Source organism: Panthera uncia (assembly GCF_023721935.1).
Source record: "Panthera uncia isolate 11264 chromosome B3 unlocalized genomic scaffold, Puncia_PCG_1.0 HiC_scaffold_1, whole genome shotgun sequence".
NCBI lineage: Eukaryota > Metazoa > Chordata > Mammalia > Carnivora > Felidae > Panthera > Panthera uncia.
The window spans coordinates 34,953,403-34,967,538 of NW_026057582.1; the positions used below are offsets into that span (position 1 = coordinate 34,953,403).

The 14,136-nt window shown below is 43.6% G+C and overlaps 1 long non-coding RNA gene across 1 annotated transcript; it reads right to left on the minus strand.

Moving 5' to 3' along the window:
* Window positions 1-993: 993 nt before the first annotated feature.
* Window positions 994-12,307, minus strand: LOC125909441 (uncharacterized). Its single transcript, XR_007453692.1, has 3 exons — window positions 11,733-12,307; window positions 11,105-11,231; window positions 994-4,911 (listed from the first exon to the last, which is right to left on the minus strand). It is a non-coding gene; the product is annotated as an uncharacterized LOC125909441 (long non-coding RNA).
* Between the last annotated feature and the right edge of the window lie 1,829 nt (window positions 12,308-14,136).

A 14,136-nucleotide genomic window follows, 5' to 3' on the forward strand; every position in this document is an offset into this window, starting at 1 on the left:
TAGTATCTCGTGAGTACAATCCAGGGATGTTGTTAAACATCCCACGGTGTATGGGAGAGCTCCCCACAACCAAGGGTTATTTGAGACACGGATGGACCTAGAGGATAGTATGCTAAGTGAAATAAGTCAGACTGAGAAAGACAAATACCGTATGATTTCACTCATAAGTGCAACCTAACCACCAACAACAACATGAACAAACAAAAGCAGAATGAGACCTATAAATGCTGAGAACAAATTGATGGTGGCTAGGGGGCTGGGGAAAGGACAAAATGGGTGAAGGGGAGAGGGAGATAGACAGGCTTCCAGTTATGGAATGAATAAGTCATTCATATGGAATAAAAAGCACAGCATAGGGAATATAATCAATGATACTATGAAAGCATTGTATGATGACGGATGGTACTTACACTTGTGGTGAACACAGCATAATATATAAATTGTCAAATCACTATGTTGTACACCTGAAACTAATGTAACATTGTGTGTCAACTGTACTCAAAAAAAAATTCTTTGGCCCAAAATAAAAATAGTCTTGAGGGTGCAAAACAATGTTTTAGAGCCTAAAAGATAAGAGCACCTTAAATATACGACCATGGTATTATTAGCATGCATAAAAATTAATATTAAGTCCATAATGGCAACTATCCAATTAATATTAAATTTTCCCTGATTAGCTCATAGGTTTAAAAAAATTTTTTGTTTTAAGTCAAGATCCAAATCAGGTTCGTGCACTGCGATTGGTTGATACATTTCTTAGGCCTCTCTTTTTTTTTTTTTTTTTTAACGTTTATTTATTTTTGAGACAGAGAGAGACAAAGCATGAACGGGGGAGGGTCAGAGAGAGGGAGATACAGAATCTGAAACAGGCTCCAGGCTCTGAGCTGTCAGCACAGAGCCCGACGCGGGGCTCGAACTCACGGACCGCAAGATCATGACCTGAGCCGAAGTCGGCTGCTTAACTGACTGAGCCACCCAGGCGCCCCAGGCCTCTCTTAATCTGTATGTTGTCATCCCTCTTTTTTTTCTTTGTAACTTATTTATTATAAAATGTTTAATTAGAAAATAATACATGAATACATTCTGCTATCAAAATTGAAACATTACAGGTAAAGCTAAAATTCCCCTACCAGATATTCCAATCTTCATCCTCTCCCAGAGAATCACTAATTTATCAAAACTATGTATCAGTTAGGATTATGTTCAGCTACGTTTCAGAAAACAAACCATAACAACAACAAAACCTTCAAGATTACTTATTTTTCAGGAAAAAAAGCCCAAAGGTAGGCAGAACAGGGCTAGTCTGAAAGTTTCTTGAAGTTTTAGGGTCCCAGACTGCATTTAGCTCTCTGCTCTCCCTCATCCTCATGGACCAAGATGGCTAATGGAGGACCAGCCCTCTTATCTGCCTTCCATGCAGCAATATGGAAGCTTGGTGAAGGAGGACATATCTGTCTGTGTTAGTTTGCTGGGGCTGCTGTAACAACCTACTGCAAACTGAGTGGCTTATACAACAGAAATGTACTTATTGTCTCATGGTTCTGCAAGCCAAATGTCTGCAATTAAGTTGTCAGCAGGGCTGATTCTTTCTGAGGACTATAAGGCCAAATCTATTCCATGCCTCTCCCCTTTCTACAGGGAATCTGCTCACAATTCTTGATGTTCCTTAGTTTTGCACAAGCATCACTGCATTCTCTGCCTCGTGTGGTTCTCGGTTCAAATATCCCCTTTTTATAAGGACACCATTCATGTTGTACTATGGCCCACCCTAATGACCTCATCTTAACTAATTATACCTGCAATTACCCTATTTCCAAATAAGGTCATCGTCTTAGATACTAAGGATTAAGATTTCAACGTATGAATGGTGGTTGAGGGAGGCACAATTCAGTTGCGAACACGCTCCCTTAAGAAGATTGTATGGAAGTGTCTTACCTCTATTTGCTTATACTTCTTGGGCCAGAGCTTTGTCTCCTGGCCACACCTCTTTGCAAGAGATGCTTGGAAAGCTAGGTGTTAGCTGAGCACATGGGCATGCCCCAAAATGTCAGTTTTCTGTTACAGAAAAGAAAGGAAAAACGGACGTCAAGCCATCAACTAGCAACCCGCCATGGAATGTATTCTATCATACATTTTTCTGTGTGTTACAAAAATATCTGTGTGCCTTTCAGTAGACACTTCAGTGTTGGATTCTTCATCCAGATAGCTTTACCTCTTGCAAAGCACTCGCTAGGAGCCAGGGCTGCCTAGGGCTTCATGCTTTTATCTGTAACCCTCGGAACACCCTGGAAGCTGAGGCGGGTTAGTGTAAGCCTTGGAGCCCCTCCCTAGCACAAGGCCCCACTCCTAATTTTGGATTTGAAGCTTTCTTCTTCTTTAAACGTGTCTCTAAAAATACGCAGGCTTCATCCCGCATCTGCTCCTGCCTATAAGGTAGGAGCTATTATCCTCATTTTATAGATGAGGAAGTTGGAACACAGAGAGGGCAAGTAGTTCATCTGGAGTCACAAAGCTCACAGTGGAGTTGAGTTTTAAACCAAAGTCTGTCTAGTTCCAAAGTTAGGCCATTTCTGCAATGCCTTGGCCGCCAAGAGATGCTGGAAGCATCCCAGCATGCTTTCTCCAGTGTGGATCCTCAGCCACAGCTCCATCTGAGTGCACTTCCCAAGAACTGGTTGCCCACCTGGCCACTGAGACTGGTGCTCTGGCAAATCGTCCCAGAGAGAGAAGGAGCATCTCCTGTGACAGAAGTACCCGAGCCGGGGTCCATCCTTGGGAGCACGTCCGCAGCGGTTTCCTACAGCTGCTGTCACAAATTGCCACAAACTAAGTGGCTTAACACAAGAGAAATGTAGTCTCTCATAGTTCTGGAGGCCAAAGGTCTGAAGACACTGTTGGCCAGGCCACACTCCCTCCCAAGGCTCTAGAGAATAATCCTGGCTTGCCTCTTTCAGCTTCTGGTGGCCCAGCGACTCCTTGGCCTGTGGCTGCAGCTCTCTGCTTGCATCTCCATATGGACTTCTCTGTGTCTGTGTTTTCTCCTCCTGACTGTATAGGGACACTTTGCATTGGGTCAGGGTCCACCCGGGAATCCAGGATGATCTCATCTCAAGATCCTTCATTTAATTGCATCTGTACGAACCCTTTTTCCAAGGAAGGTCACATGCACGGGTTCTGGATGTGGATTATCTTCTTGGGGACCGCCATTCAACCCCCTACACAGTATTCCAGAGCAGCAGAGATCATTTCTAGGACCAAGGGAAGTGGCAGGAAAACATGGGTACACACACACTGTCCTTCCAGTCCATTTTCATGCAATGGCAAAAGTGGAGCTGCAGGGACAAGGTTACTCACTTTGGAAAAGCACAAGTGGACCCAATTGCCCAGGGCCTGCTTCAAGTTAGAGACACTGAAGTTGCTGTTAAGTGTGAGAGTGTAGATGCCAAGCTTTCTTCGTAGAATGGTAAGCCATGCTGGCATGTTTTTCTGTTTACTGTCCACTTTCGAAAGGTGCCCTGTGAAGTGAATTTTAAATTCAGAGGCCAAGTCAGGAGGGGCACAGGAAGACAGAGGGATGTGAGAACCATTTCCAGTCAAGCTGTTGAGTTCCGTGGCCTCGCTTCTTACTTAAAGAGCCAGGTGTTGGCTACAGGTAGTGGTGGATGCCAGATTCTGGAGGCGGGAGAAGGAAATCGTTTCAGACCTATACCTGCCACCGTGACCTTTAGCTGATTCGAATTCAGTTTCACCAAGTATTTACTGAGAACATACAGGGCACCAGGTCAGCCTTATTTCCCTCAAACCTCACAACCAACTAGGTATATTACTTTCTCCACTTCCCAGATGGGATGCAGATTCAGAGGGATTAAGGGATTTACCCAAGATCATACAGCTGTAGGTGGCAGTGAGTGTAGATGTGTCTTGATTCCTAACTAGGCGCTCGAGCACAAAAGATGAATATTCCCTCCTATGTGCCAGCTCCCATCCTGGTGAGGGGGCAGGGATGAGAGCAGACCCATCACCCACCCACCAGAGCTTGACCCCCCCCCCCACAACCGAAAGCAGAGCATTCTGCAGGAGGAGGCATGTAATCAGCATTTCTGCCACTCTCCAGTACCAGTGGAAGAAACTGGCTAATTAAAGTCTGCAGCATGCCCAGAAGCCTCTGCAGCCGCTAGAGTTGTTTCCTGTGCGTTCTCGGTGCCTGATGATACATATTCTTCATGTTTATGTGGCGCAATACACCGTGCTCCATGAGCATGAGGTATTAGTGAGCCAATTTTCCCATCCACGCAGCTCCAGAGCAACTAGGAGGCATCCCTGTTATAATTTATGAGGGACCAGCATGTGCAATCAATAGGTGCCCCACAGGTTATTAAAGAAGAGAAAGATGGCCCAGGAGGCCCTGTTTACTAACAGGGAAATGGTCTCCCGGCAGCTTCTGGCACGTGGCCTGTGAGAGATTTACATTTCCTTTTCAGTCCAGAAACAGGGGCCTTCCCTTCTCATCTTGGGCCTAAACCTCACAACAGGGGCTGGTGGAGGCACAATCTGATAGTGCCTTTCCCTGCATTGTAACCCAGAGACGGTACTGGGAGCGAGGGCTGTGGAGTGCCAAGCCGCCCAAGGCTTTAACACATCCATGTATGTTTCGAGGCCCCAGAGAACAGCATTCTGGGACAGGGTTGAGGCTTAGGGAGTGGGCATGAGGCCAGGCCCATGATGCAAAAAGAAATAGCAACTCCCACCAGGCTGCAGGGAGGGGAGTCCTGGTCAACCTTGCACAGCTCTGGAGAAACTCATTTATTTGCTTCTGTTGCCTTCTCCCATTGTTTTTGTTCCTTTGATTTCAGGAATCTGTAGTTCTTTTTGCAGTTTTCTTTACTTCTTAACAGTTCTCAAGGAAGAGGACTGGTTGGATTTAAAAAAAAAACAACAGTAGTTTTAGAGGCGCCTGGGTAGTTCAGTCAGTTAAGCGTCTGACTCTTGGTTTCGGCTCAGGTCATGATCTCATGGTTTGTGAGATCTCATCTGGTTCTGCGCTGACAGCAAGGAGCCTGCTTGGGATTCTCTCTCTCCCTCTCCCTCTCCCTCTCTCTCTCTCTCTCTCTGAAAATAAATAAACTTTAAAATAAAATAAAACAATAATAGCACGGGCTTATTTGTGTAAAGGAGAAAAGAAGTACATCTCCAGTCTACTTTCTAGAAGGCTGCCTGGTATGATGTAGCAGTTCTCAAACTTTTTAGTCTTAGGACCATTTTACACTCTTAAAACTTATGTAGATTATGTTGATCAGGAGAAAAGTTTTATTGAAATGTTTATTCATTAATTAAAACTAACAAAAATAAATCCATTACATGTTAACATAAATGACATTTTACCATAATAGAAATAACATAAATATTTTCCTTTTTTTAAAAATGTTTTTTATTTATTTTTGAGAGAGAGACAGAGTGCAAACAGGGGAGGGGCAGAGAAAGAGGGGGACACAGAATCTGAAGCAGGCTCCAGGCCCCGAGCTGTCAGCATAGAGCTCGATGCGGGGCTCAAACCCACAAACTGCAAGATTACAACCTGAGCCAGTCGGACGCTCAGCCGACTGAGCCACCCGGGTGCCCCATAAATAAATATTTTCATTTAAAAAAACTTCCAAAATAAAAAAGAATTAGTGGGAAGAGTAATAGTGCATTCCATTTTTGCAGCTTTTTTTGCAATTTTTGCAATATGGATTCCCATATCTACTTTTGTACTCAATAGGTTGCAATGTGTTGTTTTGGTTGAAGTATATGAAGAAAGTCTGACTTTACACAGATAATAGCTGGAAAAACAGAGTATTTAATAGTATTTTGAATATTTTTAGATATTCTTTCTGATGCTGCACCAAAATGTAGCAAGTTAAAGGGTAGTTGCAGTGTGAAATCTGAAAGCATATATTTTTGTATACTGTTACATTAAAATCCATTGCTTTATTATGAACTTTGATTGGATCTTTTATCCATGTATGATTTGTAATACCGTGCATTGGAAAATGCTGGTTTATTGAATTATACAAATATTCTAAATGTTCATAATTTCATTAGACAGTATTTAAAAATCACATTCATTAATATCACCATCGATCTCATTAGAAAAGTCCAAATATTAGGAAGCTGTCAAGCTCCACAGTAATAGATACGAGTTTTCCAAAATTCTCGTTTTCCCTTGGAAGTTCAAATTTTATCATTGGCAACAAATACCATCAGTTGTTTTCCTCGAAGTGACAGACTCCCTTTGTTCACTTAAAGAAAATATCTGCCAAATACCCGGTCTGAAAAAGCACTCTTTGTCATTTAGTCTTTCAAGCAAAGAAAGAAAGAAAGAGAGAGAGAGAGAAAGGGAAAGAAAAGATGCTCCATGGAAAAAAAAAAATGGCTAGTTCAACACACAGATTTATCACCTCAGTACACTTCCTAGGGGTAACCATCATACCCCGAAATGCGATAAAAGTATTTATGCATACTCCCCATTTTGTTACATAGAATATTTTGAAAAGTGTTGGTACTTAAAAAGACTAATCAGGGGCACCTGGGGGCTCAGTCAGTTACACGTCCGACTTTGGCTCAGGTCATGATCTCGCGGCTCATGGGTTCAAGCCCCACGTTGGGCTCAGCAGAGCCCGCTTTTGGATCCTCTGCCCCTCCTCTGCTTGTGCTCTCTCAAAAATAAATAAAACATTAAAAATAAATAAATAAATAAGGTAATCATTTTTACTGCTTCATCAAGGACATCCTTAAATGAAACTGGCATTTGTTTTTAAGTGTGTGGCAAGGATGACTAGTACACCCTGATGCCTGCCTCGATTCGCGCCCAGAAGCTAGGAGTTTTACCCACCATTGCTTTTGTACCTTCAGTGTAAATGTTAACATAGTGCAAAGGGCAAAACAATCATAGTATTATTATGAAAATATTTTTTAAATGTTTATTCATTTTTTGAGAGAGAGAAAGAAAGAGAGAGAGAGAGGGAGCATGAGCAGGGGATGGGCAGAGAGAGGGAGACACAGAATCCAAAGCAGGCTCTAGGCTCTGAGCTGTCAGCACAGAGCCCAACACAGGGCTCGAACTCAAGGACCACGAGATCGTGACCTGAGCCGAAGTCGGATGTCCAACCGACTGAGACACCCAGGTGCCCTGAAAATCTTTTCTTTTAATGTTTATTTCTGAGAGAGAAAGTGCGAGAGGGGGAGGGGCAGAGAGAGAGGGAGACAGAGGCTTTGGGCCTCCCAGGTGCCCCCATGAGAATCATTTTGACTTCATGAACCCCTCAGAAGTGTTGCAGGGATCCCCAGGAGTCTGTGGACCCTCCTTTGAGAACAGCAGGTATAGTAGAGGGAACCAATGACTGACTGCCAGAGACTTCTTACTCCCGCTTTGCCTCAGGCTAGCTCTGTCTTCCGCAAGTCATTTTTTCAAGTGTCTGAGGTTCCGTGTTTGTAACATTAAGCAGATCTATTAAGCAATCTCTATCACGTCACTGTCATTTTAGGAGCACTGTGGGACACCGGACAACCTTTATCCTTGACTTCTCATCATGATGGCCTGTTTGTTCCTCACATGGCTCTTTCTGGTGAGCTGTTGTCGGGACACACAGGGACATACTCTCTTCTCTCCTTTTACAAACGAGAGGACAACGGGCTCTCCCATTGAGCAGGCGTTTGCTACAGAGGATGAACTGAATACTTACCCTCTGCTATCGGGGAGAAACGTGGTCATCAGAGATCGACTACTTGAGCCCTGCACCGTTTGTCATGAATGGTTCTGGACGGGGCATTTTCAGCTAGTAAATAGGAGGTCTCTTTGCCGTGAAATCCAGGCCAGGAGAACAGTTGCCAAGCCATAGCAATAAGAGAAATATGCAGTTTTATAAAAACAGAGTAACACCTAAGCATAACTCCTAGTTTCCCCCATCCTTGTAAAGCTTTGGAATAAGTACTTGAGCCCTTTAATAAAATACTGCAGTCTCAAAGCTCAGTATATATTTGGTCTGGAGAGGACCAGGGAGTCAGTGTGGCAGAAGCTTTTAAAACTGACCTCCTCCTGACCAAGTCACCAGGTTAATGGAGGCTCTCTGCTTCCTCTAGAAAACCCAGTGTGCCCACGGCATGCCGGATGCTCGACTAGGAGAGGTTCCCTCAAGTGCTTCTGTTCCCACAGGTTGAGCTGAGTGCTTCCAATGGGTCAGGGCCATTTGTTCCCACAGTTCTGCCCATTGTCCTTGCAATTCTGGTTGTGTGACTTAATTATTGTGAAAACCAATGAAATGTGAGTACAAAGAAAGAGGCTTGGGGAGCCTGGGTGGCTCAGTCAGTTGAGCATCCATCTCTTGACTTCAGCTCAGGTCATGATCCCGCGGTTGTGGGATCGAGCCCCACGTTGGGTTCTGCACAGAGCCTGCTGGGGACTCTCTCTCTCTCTCTCTCTCTCTTTCCTTCTGCCCCTTTCCCCTGCTTGTGTACTCTCTCTCTCTCTCTAAAAAATTTTTAATTAAAAAAAGTTTTTGTTCCTATGAAAACATTTAATGTTTTGTCCTTAAATTAACATTTAAGGACAAGTCACACAAAAAGTCCTGTTGAACTGGTATGGGAGACATTTGAGAAAGACTGGGGAAAAAATCATAAACATCTTAGGATGATTCTGTACTCCGATTGTCTTGTGTCTTTAAGTTCTCCCTCTTCTTTAAAGAAACCTGAACTGGAACTTACCGAAGATTCCGATAGAATGTAAACTCCACAAGTGTGGAGACTTTGTGTTGGTCACTGCTATATCTCCAGCACCTAGAATATGCCAGGTGCATAGAATGAACACAGTAAATATATATAGGATAAATGGATTGTTAGTATAGTCAATACAAGAAAGATAAAACAAATTCCAATTAATAGAAGCCTGCACCAAGAAAATGCCTTGAACCTACTTAAAAAAAAAAAAATGGTGCCTGAACATACCTGTATATGTTTTAAATTAAAATAAGAAGTTTAAGGTATGTTTCTCATGGTTACCCTTTAAATAATATTTTATTGAAAAAAGTTTTTTAAGGTTTATTCATTTTTGAGAGAGACAGAGACAGAGACAGAACACGAGTGGAGGCGGGGTGGGGGTGGGGGGTCGGCGCAGAAAGAGAGGGAGACACAGGACCAGAAGCAGGCTCCAGGCTCTGAGCTATCAGCACAGATCCCGGTGCGGGGTTCGAACCCACGGACCATGAGATCACGACCCGGGCGGAAGTCGGACGTTCAATTGACCGAGCCACCCAGGCTCCCCTAAATAATATTCTAAATTAATCTACTGTTTTCCATCTACTGTTTTCATCACATTGGAGATGAGGGCTTTGCCTGTATTTAGAAATAGGGAAGCACCTTAGCTATCCAGTAGGTACTGTCTCCCTGTGGCAGAGCACTAGACCAGATCAAGGAGACCTTAATACAGACTCCTCTGAACTCCCTTCTCCAGAAGGTAACTAGAAACATCTGCTCCAGTTCAGAAAGGGGGAGACCCGACAGGAAGCAGACTGCATCCCTGGATAGGGATTGGTCCAGTCGACACAGACCAGATGAGAGGCCATCACTTTGAACCTTCCCTGACCCAGCAAGCCAGAGGGAACATGAATGATGGTAACAACTGCCTCCCCCATTTCAGACTGTGTTTGAGATTCTTTAGAGTTAGACTCAGAGGATCTGGTTTCAAATTCTGTATATTAACTGTGTGGCCTTGAACTAGTTAGCATGCTTCTAGCTAGAACTTTCCAACTGGTAGGCAAAGAATGGGTTTACAGGTATGCTGATATATTGCTCTTCTCACTGCTTTCAATAAGCAGGTAAGGCCTTGGACAGCCAAGATCTCTGAGCTTGTCCCCTCTGGTGCCAGCAGCCTCATCGCTTCTCCGTGGTGAGGCATGGATATGGGTACAGATGCATAGATTGATATGCATGTAGGTGTATACTTTTTTTTCAACTTCCTGTGTGTATCGCAATATGGAATAGGCTGGAAGCACTAATAGTTGCAGTCTTAGCTCCTCAGCTGATAAATCCAGTCCTGCCCTTGCCAACAGGTTGCTATAAGGAGCACGTGGGAAATGGGTGTGCAATGTTTCAAGAGTGACTGAGTCATCCCAACAGCAGGCATCATGGCAGACAGAAGCACAAGGAGAGTTTGCATCCATGTCACCAGATCTAGTTTCCTCACCGGATTCTCAATCAACAGGGAAACAAGAAAAAGAAAGGAAAAAGTTGGCATATCAAATTCAAACCATTACCTTTATTTCCTATAAATCTGTATTAGCAAGTGTTACTATAGGCAAGTAAGCTTCCTAACACTGAACTCCAACATCAGACCAATTTACCAAGCCAGGCTCAGGCCACACTGGGAAACCACATTCCTACCTGGCAGGGGAAACCTTGTCCCTAGAAATGCCGAGCAGAAGACACATTCCCAGGGGGCGACTTACTCCCAAAAGAAAGAGAAGAGGTGGGGACTCTTGCATTCATGTCAAGTTTCTTCTTCCAACTTGCCAATCGGCTCTGTCATTCCACCTCCCCTGGGAAGGAGAATGTGAAGGGATGCAGGGAGGGCAGGTGTGTTGCACTAACAGAGCTCCTCCCATATGGAAAAATGCACAACAGAAGCACCCTCTTGAGATGTGAGATGAGACTATGGGCCACTTTGTCTGCTGTTTCCTGGCAAACGTGGTTGGAGGTACTGGACCAGTACCCCATCACCAGTTTCCTGGGTACAGAGAATCAGGAGTGGGCACCCATTTTTGCCTACACAGATCTTGCAGGCGTAGTCTGGCTCCAGAAGTGATTTCCTGATCCCTGCCAGATCCTTTCTGTTTGTAAAGGTAAGGGCTGTGTTTGTTTGAATCATTTTTTAATAGTTAACATAGCTAATCTGTAAACTCACAAAAGCAGGGACTTGATAACACCACTCACCTGTGTATCTGCAGTTGCCCAGCCCATTCTAGATGCCTGGCAAAGACTAATAGATTCAGGAAAGAATGAAGGAATGGGTGATAGAGCACAAGACAAAGTACTCAACACATGCTTCAGATGGAACAGTTTGACCTTCACCTACCCTGTTCACCTTGACCACGGTTATTACTTCCAGCCACGTTCAGCCATTACACCTGTTTCCATGTCATCAGTAGCTTCTGATAATATTGAAAATCCTTTGAGGACTTCCCACCTATGAAAATAAACTCCTGTAATAACAGACAAAACGGTGATTTGGAGGAGAGATAGAACTTTCAAAATTCTTTAAGCCAACATGAGATTTTCTTTTTAAGCATTTCACCTGATGAGCTCCCAGTCCAATGCATGGCAGTGAATCTGTGTACATGATAAAACCTTTCAATGTCAATGGAGGGACACCATTAATATCCAAGGATGTGACTGGGATCCTTTTCATGTAGTATAGGATAAATGGGTCCTAAATACTTGTTATGTGCTGAATTGTATCCCCCGAATTCATAAGTCGGAGTCCTCACTTCAATGTATGAATTCCCTCAGACATCTGAGTTACCTCAAAAGGTAACAGTATTTGGAGATAAGTTTTTAAAAAGGTGATTAAGGTAAAATGAGGCCATTAGGACGAGCTCTCATCTAATCTGGGGTCCTTAGAAAAGGAAATTTGGACACACAGAGACATCAGACATATCCACTCACAGAAGAAGACCATGTGAAGACAGCAGGAAGGTGCCCACCTGAAAGACAAGGAGAGAGGTCTCAGGAAAAACCAAACCAGTCCACATCTTGATCTTGAACTTCTAACCTCCAGAACTGTGAGAAAATATACTTCTGTTGTTTAAAGCAGTCAGTCTGTGGTATTTCATTACGGTAGCCCTAGAAAATTCATACACTTATTGCAGAATTCTTCGTTGTGGTGTTACTACAAAGATGTGTTTGTACAACACACCCATGTCCACATTGGGCACTGTGTAATGTGGATTGCATAAGAAAGCACAACTGACAGATAACACATGAGACCAGGTTTTGCAAGAAGGAAGCAATTAGCAAGACTTTAGAAGTCTCAGGAAATTGGACTCTCCTTGACACCTATAGCTAAATTTTCTTACCCCTAAAATTATTCTTTTAAAGGTGTCTTTTTCTCTTCTCTCCCCACATCCCCTGCCTTCCACTCTCCCCTATCAACCACACCCCTACTGCCACCACATCCACTTGCTGTCCAGCCAGACTTGACATCCCTTTCTGCCTTTGAGTCATAAAAAATAAAACAGCTGTTTTGTTTTGTTGGTTGGTTTGTTAAGGCTTCAAGCAGGTTTCCCCAACTGAAAGTTGGGAGCAAATGTAAAAACCTGTTTGTGAGGGCAAGATTTTCAACTTGGCCTCAAATCCGGGAATATGGATCCAGAAACGCAGCCAGTCCTTCAGAGGTATGGAGAGGGATTTCCATTCTGCAAGAAAAGCAATCGCAAGGCTTGGTTGGGAGTCCACAACCCAGTGTCCTTGATTGGGACATTGTTTTGGGAGGACCACCCATCTGGGAGGAGCCCTGAAGATGGCTCCCATGAGTGTCTATGGGAGCTGTCTCCGGCTATGAGGAGCCCCTCGTGTTGGCTCCCTCCCATAACTCAGTGGACTAGGCTTTGCAGGACCTAGAGCAAGTCACTTCCCTCCTCTGGATCCAAACTATAAAAAGTTCCATTTCCTGAACTGTAATTAGTCACTTTCCATTACTTTTAATTGTGGAAAGAACTTTACTCAGACAAACTTTTGTATATAAGTTTATATTAAAAACAAACAACTGTGCCGTTGGCCTAGTTCGGGGCTGGGGCCATGGGGAGAGCCCCACCTGTTCTCACTTTGCCCAACACCTCCTCTGCTTCCTCATTCAGGCAGCAACCAAAGACTCTCAGGGGATCTCCTTGGCTGAAACATAGTGAAATTCGCCAGATGTGATTATCTCTAGGGGCAGTGTGCAAGGAAATGTTTAATTATAGTCTGGGGAGTGGGGAGTGCTGATTTGTAGTGTTTGCTGATTTCTGTGGTGTAAATACTACCACCATGGCTACACTCAAGCCACCAATGTCACATCATTGAATGCAGAGTTGAGCATGCCATAGCATACCATGTGGGGAAGTAATTATGAAGCAATGAGTTTTGAGTATTCATTACCTTTGCTTTTAATATAATTTATTCACCTGTAAGTTTATATGATGTAATTTTTGATAATGGCTGTGTTAGCAATTGGCTTGTTAAATTCTGGAAAATTTAACAATCAATTCTTACAAGTTACTATGAGCCAGCTCCAGGATACCACTATCTAGAATCTTTTTAGTGCCAACATTCTAAAACTTTATATCAAAGCATAAGCCGTTTAAAGCTGGGAAGGGCTAAGTGGAATAATCCTAGAGATTTAGGAAGTGTGCTCAGGAGAGGGGCAGAAAAACGTGTTTTCAGGGTAGTATCCAGCACAGCACACAGAACTAAAAAATAGATAGCCAGCCAGTGAATGATTCAATGACCCAATGGGGCAATGACCCAACCCATACTCAGGAGGCTTTGTACTTTGAGTTATTTTTTCAACCAGTAGTGGGGTGGGTTTGTATACCCACCAATCACATTATGTCATCCAGCCTCATGGGACAGGTGGCACCGACTGTGGCCAGGAGGTATCAGCAATGCACTAAGTTAATGGGGTCTTGGAGAGTCTACAATAGGGATGTCATCTGATACACAAGTTGGTCACAGCTGACAATCCAGGCACGTCCAGAGGCCTACGCGGGTTCTACCTAGACTTCCAGGCAGCATGATCCCCCTTGGGTGGGTATGATCTTTTTTAAGTATCTTGTCCCTCCTCCTGGTTACTATCTCCCTGCAGACTGGTGTTTAATTCATACTTTGTCCTTCAGTTCTTCCCAGAGTCTTTGAAAATAGCATGGATGTTCAACAGCCAAGGAGTTAAGAACCCGGAATCTGAACCAAATTCCTTGGAACCAAAATTCTAGTTTTGCACTTATGAATTATGTGACCTCGGGCAAACTGCTTAACTTCTCTGAATTTCAATTTCATCCTAGATAAAATGTGGATGATAATAATACCTACTTCAAAGCATTATTGGGAAGATCAAATGAGTTTCACATATAT